We start from the raw sequence: 8,231 nt of genomic DNA on the forward strand, positions 1-8,231 counted from the left end.
GTTGGGAAGCATCGAATCTATCCATTCAAATTGTAATTGGCTGAGAAGCATCGACTCCATCGATTCAAACTATAGTTAATTAGGAAGCATCAACTCCATCTTCAAAGGAATATCAGACTGGAAAGCATCGATTCCATTTTCAAAGCAATATCAGAAAATGTATATACGTTCAATCGTTAGTTTCCATATGTTTTGTCTTTAATGCTAGAGTTGATGACAGAGGGTTTTGACAGTTGAAGTTCCTTAGTACTTGGTTTGGTTCAAAACAGAGCTCTAAATCACTACTTCTAATTCTTTGAACGCCTTCACCATATAGATAGCTTGAAAAAAGTTTTGGTCTCCATAAATCCCATGCATGCTCTTGAAAATCAGCATAGAATTAATTTTTTGCATGTTTGATTTTATTTTCATGCTTAGGTTGATGGCAATATCATATTTATTCGCTATCCCGAGTAGATTGTGTGTTGAGAACTGAGCAAATTGATTATTCAGATTATGCAAAATAACTTTCTCTAATGTTAATTATAATAAATAATTATGGACAAATCTAATTGCTTGATATAAAAATAGTCATGCAAGGTGTCTGTTTCAATACTCATATAGACAACTTTATATTGTGTCTTACTTCATTGATGTATATGTAAATAATTTTGCCTTTTGTTTTTTGTTCATTCTGTTCACTCTTTTTTTTTTTTTTTTTGTTCTTCAAATTCATATGGGAGAATATATTTTGTTTGTTAATGAAAAAGACCATTACAATTAGATCTAGATATCTTTGACCCTTTAAAGATCAAAAGAAAAATAAATAGAAAAACCAACCTATCATAGTGGGAGGAGTTGAAAGCATCTCCAACTTGACAGATTCCTGGGTATTGGCCCCATTCCTTCGTCGTTGGAAGTCTTTGATTCCAGCCATATACTTAGTTATCATCAATAACACAACACATGCGTTAACACAAACAACAATATTAATTACTAAATCAAAGTTATTCAAGGTTCATTTCTTCCCTTTCTATTGCTTTACTATTTACCTTAATCTAAGAGCCCAACAATGACATCTTGCCCACATCTGGCTTTGTGCATTGAACTTTCTCCCTTACTCCTACCAAGTCTATCTTTTACGCTCAAAAATTCCCAAGACCGTGTAGTCTAAAGAGACCACTTCTTTGCTTGGTTTGGAAATACATACACTACTTCATCCAGATCTATCAGAAATAAACCAATTGGAAGTTCTTCATACCAGATAATTTGGTGAGTTCATCTGGGCTTAGCAAGGTAGCACAGCCATTGAAGTTGTTCTTGTAACTATAAATTATTTTTTTGAGAAGGTAAAGTAAATTTATTAAAAAAGAGAACTAGAATACAACTCAGCCTAAGAAAAGCTGAAACAAATGCCATTATAGACTCCAGATTGACTAAGTTCTTAGGACATGAAATACACTCAAATGAGTAAAAGTCGAATTGACAGCAACCTAGGAAGTAAGCTTGCCCACTGCACAATGCACCATCTCTTCAGGACTCTTCTTTTTGTTACAAAACACTCTGTTGTTAGCTATCAGGATTGTTTTCCACACCACTTTTCCTCTTTCCTTCATGCCTCTGATTTTCCAACAACTAAAGAATTCTTTGATAGTTCTTGGCATGACCCAATTGAGTCCCACCGCCTTAAGAAAATGAGCCCATACCTCAGCTACTATAGGACAGTGCAAACACAGATGATTAGTGGATTCTGGATGTGTTTCACATAGCCCACAACAGATATCAGAAATCTGAACCCCTCTCCTCACTAGATTCATTTTGAACAAGCATATGTTAATGGCCATAGTCCAAACCAAAAAATTAACTCAAGAAGGACAGACAGAAGTCCAAATCTGCTTATTTGGGAAATTCTCAATACCTGAACTGCTTAACTTGCAAGCCAAAGAGTTAACTGAGAAACACCCATTCTTGCTCCATTTCCAACTCCACTCATCTTAAAATCTAAAACCTGATTTTGAAGAATTGCCAACAACCTTACAACCTCTTCCAATTCCAGTCAGATAAGTTCCTCCTAAATTGAGGGACTTAAGTCTTTGCATTTTCTAAGGTCGAATAATAATCAACAATCAAAGTGTCTTGATTTACAACAACTTGAAATAGGGGAGGGAAGGAATCAGCCAGAAGAGTCTCCAAACACCAAGGATCCTTCCAAAAGCAAACTTTATCACCTTTTCCCACTTTAAAATTTAAACCTTCCCCTAAGGAAGGGAAAAACTTTAAAATACCCTTCTAAATTAAACAACCCCAACTAGAGAAGGGATCTTGAGAACTCCAATTCCCCTTAGTTACTCCGAATTTAGATGCAATAAGGTTCCTCCACCAAGCACCTCTTTCTTGAGCAAAATCTCCATAGCCATTTACTAAGGAGTACTGAGTTGAAGACCTTGATTTTCCTCAAACCTAATCCACCCTCTTCCCAAGGGAGGCAAATCCGATCCCATCCAACCCGATGGATTTTCTTTTCATCCTCTCAACCCTTCAAAAGAAAATTCTTTTATAGAGTCTCCAACTTCTTGGCCACTTTGGAAGGGACTGGGAACAAAGACAAGAATGAAGTAGGAAGATTGGTAAGTGTACTTTTCGACAGAGTAACTCTGCCTCCAAAAGAAATAGGTGGTGGGTGTCTATGGTTTTCGTAACTAAAGATAAGGAAAGCCTCGAGCATCCTCTTTTCTTTATAGAGGAGAAAAATAGGTGGTGGGTATCCTCAATTTCATATAATGTTTTCCCCCCATTGTGTTTTTGAAATTGTAATAGATAAAGTTGCTGTTAAGATGAAGAATTTTGATGAGAACATTAGCACAAATATAGAGAACAATTTTTTTTAACATTTCTTCGTCTATGGATAAATTTGGACATTACATTTTTATAGTAAAGTGTTTGACTCACAAACACTTATTGCCTATGTTGAAAAATTTTAAATAATTTAATGTTTTTTACTTTTGTACAACAATATGGGAGAATGAGGACGACACGCTCAAGATAACACCATATGTGCCTTTGATATGCTATTGTGATGGACAGTTAAAGGATAGTGGCAATAATCCCGAATACATATCAGGACGTACCAAGGTAGATCAAGTTGTTAAGGGTATTAATTTTGTTGAATTTATTCAAAAATTACATTCAATATGCGATTTACCAGTGAAGGGGTCAATGATAAAAATCAAGTGTCAACATCCATAGGTGTAGATGACGATTGAGCATTAGAATCTGTTATATATCTATAGCCTCGACATTGTAATGCAGTCGTAGTATACATTTTGAATCAATCATTTACAAGACCAACAACCACAACTCATAGGTATTTTAGTAATTCTTTTCATATTATTAAGCATTCTATTCGTCACTTTATTGAACCATGTTTTACTTATTTGATTTAAATTAATATTTATGTTTTATTATTTTAATTAGAATTGAAGATAAAATTAAATTAGGAGTTGGGAGCATGAACAGGAATACCAAGATCATATAATGTCGAGGGATGGTCCAATATATCTTATGTTCCTTTGTCACTTCCCAAGTATACTATTTAAAGAAACGATTATATATTTTATATTGATTTGATATAATTTATTTTACTTTGATATTTTAGAGTTCACAAGAATTAATTATAAAAGAACACTTCCATCATACATTGATAAGTCAGCCAAAAATAGAGTTCAAAGAGCAATTAAACCCAATTTTAAGCCAAAACAAACCAAATTTTCAAAAGGATTTTAGTTCAAGCCCAAATAATCAAGAAACATGTGAAGATGATTTTAATTATGCAGAGGTAACAAATGGGCAAAAAGCAATGAAATTTCGAAATGGACATCGTGGAGATGAATTCAAGCAAGACTTTATTGATGATTATTATTTTGATCCCAACATACATTGTGTAGAGCCAATGGATTACAATGTAGGTGATGGGAATACAAGCAACAATGTTGGTGATTCATTGAATTCTTAGTTGGACAATTTTTTATAAGTTTATCAACATTGAAAAGTTTTCTTCAAGATTATGCAATCAAGACAAAGCATGAATACAACCCAATTTATACAAACTCACAAATGATAACGGTGAAGTGTGCTATTGTGGAGTGTCCTCAGTGTTTACATGCCAAAAAAATGCATAATTTGCCAACTTTTAAAGTGACAAGATATAGTAAAGCCCATACATATTTTGTACATATACGCAAAGGTGGTTGTGATCACATCAAGTAACTTCATATTGGATAGCATCTAAAGGGAAAGTTAGAGAAACATGGGGACATTCAGCCAACTGAAATTATCACAGATATAGAAATAATCTTTGGCATTACAATATCATATTCAAAGGTAGTAGTACAGGCTAAAGTGAAGGCATTAGATTTGATAGATGGGACCTTTCAAAACTCATACAAAATTGCCAAGTTTGATGTGGGAGTTTCATCGAAGGGATGAAGGATGTATGACATATTGTACTAAATGATGATTCGGTATTTTCATGTTTCTTTTGGGCATTTAGAGCATGTATTCACATTTTTCACCAAAATTTAGGGCCAATTCTATCAGTTGATGGAACACATTTGAAGGGTTTTGTGCCTTGTGCTTTGTTAATAGCTTCTAGGGTTGATGGAAATAATGGTATTATTCCAATTGCATTTGGAATAGTCAAAATTGAGAACAATGATTGTTGGGAATGATTTTTATCTTTCATTCCACATTTTGGCCATACCTCATAATAATTACTAACCAACATAATGAACTTTTTAAAGAAGTTCCCAAGGTGTTTCTTGGTTCACATCATAGTTTCTATCTTTGTCATATTTTGGAGAACTCTTGGGGTACATTCAAAGATGAGTCATTAAGAAATTTGTTTTGGGTGGTAGCACGTCATTTATGTGCATTTATTGTGCAGGAATGTGATGAAATCTTGGAAAAAATTAAAGGAATAAATGTAAATGCCTTTGAATAGATAGTGAAGCTTGAAAAGAGACATTGGGCAAGAGCCTATTTTGATGGAAATAGGTACAATATAGACATGACAAACTTGTCTAAAAGTTTTAACTTCGTATTAAAGGAAGCAAAAGAGTTGTTAGTTGCACAATCAAAATCATCTAGAACCCAATAAATCACTTGGTTTTGTATGATTCTCATATTTCTAAACTTAGAAGCCATTCGACACTAAATAAACCAGAGAAACAATCCATTCTCATGTGCATAAGTATAATCCATATTAAACAGGAAATAATCCATTCTCATGTGTATAAGTATAATCCAAAAGTAATTACATTTGTTTATAATTAAAACCAAAATGCAGTTAATTGATGACAAAAATTACTTAAGAGTCCATTGTGTTTTCCTCTTAGGTCTACTTCTAAGCCCATATCCTCTTTTATATGTCTTGACTTGAGAATCTTCCATTGGTATCACTTCATCAACCAAATGTGAAGTAGTGAGATTAGCACCACGCTTGCAAACATTTTTCTCTTTTGTCTTGCATGTATCGGATTACTAGGTGGAGGCTCAACTTCCGTTGAGGTTTCATTGTTAGTTGGGGATACACTTGACAATGAAGCTGATGAGGGGCATTTTGGTCATCCCACACAACTATTGACACATGAACGTTGTTAGCGACACAGCATCCAACTCAGCAAGACAGCTTGACAAACCAACATGTGACAATCGACATCAGGTGTGGGACCGAGTTGGGGAGAGCTTGGCCTACCTACAACACCAACTCATCCCAAAACCATCCTGTGCACCGCATCCGCACAAACACCATTATTGCGATTATAGAAACAACTTGCTGAATCGTATGCCACAAGACCCGCGGGCGACATGTGGGGCCGGAACAACTTGTGTAATTATTGGGTTATATATGCTTTAGTCAATTATTGAATCAATTATTCTCATTACCTTTTCTTGCCATATTTCTCTGGATACGTGATTATCTTGAGCATACAAAACAGATGGATTTTCAGGTCCTGGATGATTTTGTGCCATACTACATATGTAAACCACTTGTAAGTATATTTATCTACGGATTATTTATTCAAATTTTATCATGATTCAGATTCTTACAATCTCATGGAACCAAATGAAGCGATAGACAAATGCTTATAGGGATTGAAAGCAATCACATAGGATGAGAGCCAAAGGAAAGAAAAACTTCTTAGGAATATGCTCATGAAAGGGATTGAAAAATGCTCATTCAATTTTCTAAAGGAATCAAGTTTCATATTGGTAACTGATGCATATTAAAATCTTGGAATGATTCGTGGTGTGATACCCAACCACCTAAAGGAAACACTCCAAAAGGTGGGCACATGGCAAAGCTATGTAAGAGTAGGAAGGTCTTACGGAAGTTGTCTCCCTCCTTAGCAAATGTTTGTATCATATGGCAAGATAAGATGCTAATTTTGACAAATAAAGAGATGATGCTGATTGCGCTGATCTCTTCATGGGTTGCTATTCATAACGACTTTATATAATTCAAGTTCTAGAGTCCTATGCATTTCTTTTGTGTAAATTTTCAATTGTATCTTTATTTCAAATGATTAGGAGCAGATTTATTTATTGTGGATGAATTATAATTGTTAGTTGGAAAATGAGTAGCATATGTCATGCATTTTGTTTAGGTTGATTCCTAATGGGTTCGATCTAAAGATAGAAAGAATTTATTTTTATAGTATTATTATTTTTGGTTTATCCTCCCGAGTGAACAATGTTTGAATGCTAAGGAAGACTTTGTCTTTGGTGGTCGAATTCTTTTCTTGATTTTTATTTGGAATTTTCTCAAACATGGTACTCCACTTATCCTATAGCCAATTTCCCCTTTTCCCTTTGTTTAATGGACTATGAAATTTGAATATATTTGCTTGTAAATTCTGTATAATAAGGATAATTTATGCTCTGCTATAGTATGATTAGAATCTTTAAAGTCACAAACCTCTAGTTAAGTGTCGGTAAACTTAGATGAAATCCATCAGCCTATTCATATATCATATCAAAAGTGTCATCTTGGGATTATTAGCTCCAGTTGGGGAGGGCACATCACGCAGGGTTAGACATCTTTTGTTTTGACAAGGGCAAAAGATGTCTATCCATTGGGTCTTTTGGGTTCCTATTTAGAGAAGTGAAAGTATGCATCTAGTTTGAACAAATCAATTAGGTGGATACCTGGATAGGACATGAGTATTAGTTTGTTTGCAAAAGAAGTGGTTGGGACGATTGAGTTACTGGTAGGGGCTCCAAGGTCCAGGGATGTAACAAGGGGCTAATCTCTTTCTCCTCCCCCTATGTGTTTACTTGTGATTTGGACTTTGTTTGTGTTAGTTATATGCTGTCTATAGTTCCCTTCATTTGAACCTTTCCTAAATGGAGGAGTTGCTTCTTCATTGTTAATAAAATTTTTATTTTTATTGTTAATGATAGAAAAGAGGAGAAAAAAGAGTAGTGGGTCTCTTTTTGTGCATTTCTTAGTCCTAGGTTAAAATAAAAACCATTGGATGAAGCTTACCCTAACCTATTGCATTATTTTATACAATATTAAGAAGAAAAGGATATGAGAGAAAAGATTTTGGGCAACTCCCTTGGAGAATTATGAATCTGATGGTGGCTATGTTCGTTTAGTGGGTTGGTTTCAAAACTTGAAGATCTTATAAGTGTGACCCATAAATGGTCCTGGACATATCCATAATATGTTTAGCAATGTCATTTGCATATGCAAATGTGGAGACTTGAAGCCATTATTTCTTCTTATAGTCTTTCATTTCTTTTATTTTTCCTTTTGCAATTTCTCATATTGTTAAATTAGTTAGTTTTTGATATTTAATTGATTTCCTCTCTTTAGTTTGCAACAATGCTAACTTCCATTGAATAATGTTCGATTGCAGTGCAAATGATATATGCAAAGAATCAAAGAGATGAACAATCAATGCTGATGATGTTTTCAAATCCCTTGAAGAAGTTGAATTTCTTGAGTTCTTTGGACCCCTACCTCTTTAGATGTTTTGTCAATTTCTTTATCATGACCAACCTTTTGGTTCATGCCATTACTCCTTCTTCATTTTTATCATATTTAATCTGTATATTATATGGCTTGTATTTTCTAAACAAATGAATTCCTTTGTTTTCACTTTCAAGTGTAGTACACTAAAACTATGTTTAAGCAAATTTACTAACTGCTTTGTTTAAAAAACTTAAAAAGTGGTACAACACGCAAA

Source organism: Nelumbo nucifera, chromosome 1, assembly GCF_055504915.1.
Source record: "Nelumbo nucifera cultivar China Antique chromosome 1, China Antique-T2T, whole genome shotgun sequence".
Lineage (NCBI taxonomy): Eukaryota > Viridiplantae > Streptophyta > Magnoliopsida > Proteales > Nelumbonaceae > Nelumbo > Nelumbo nucifera.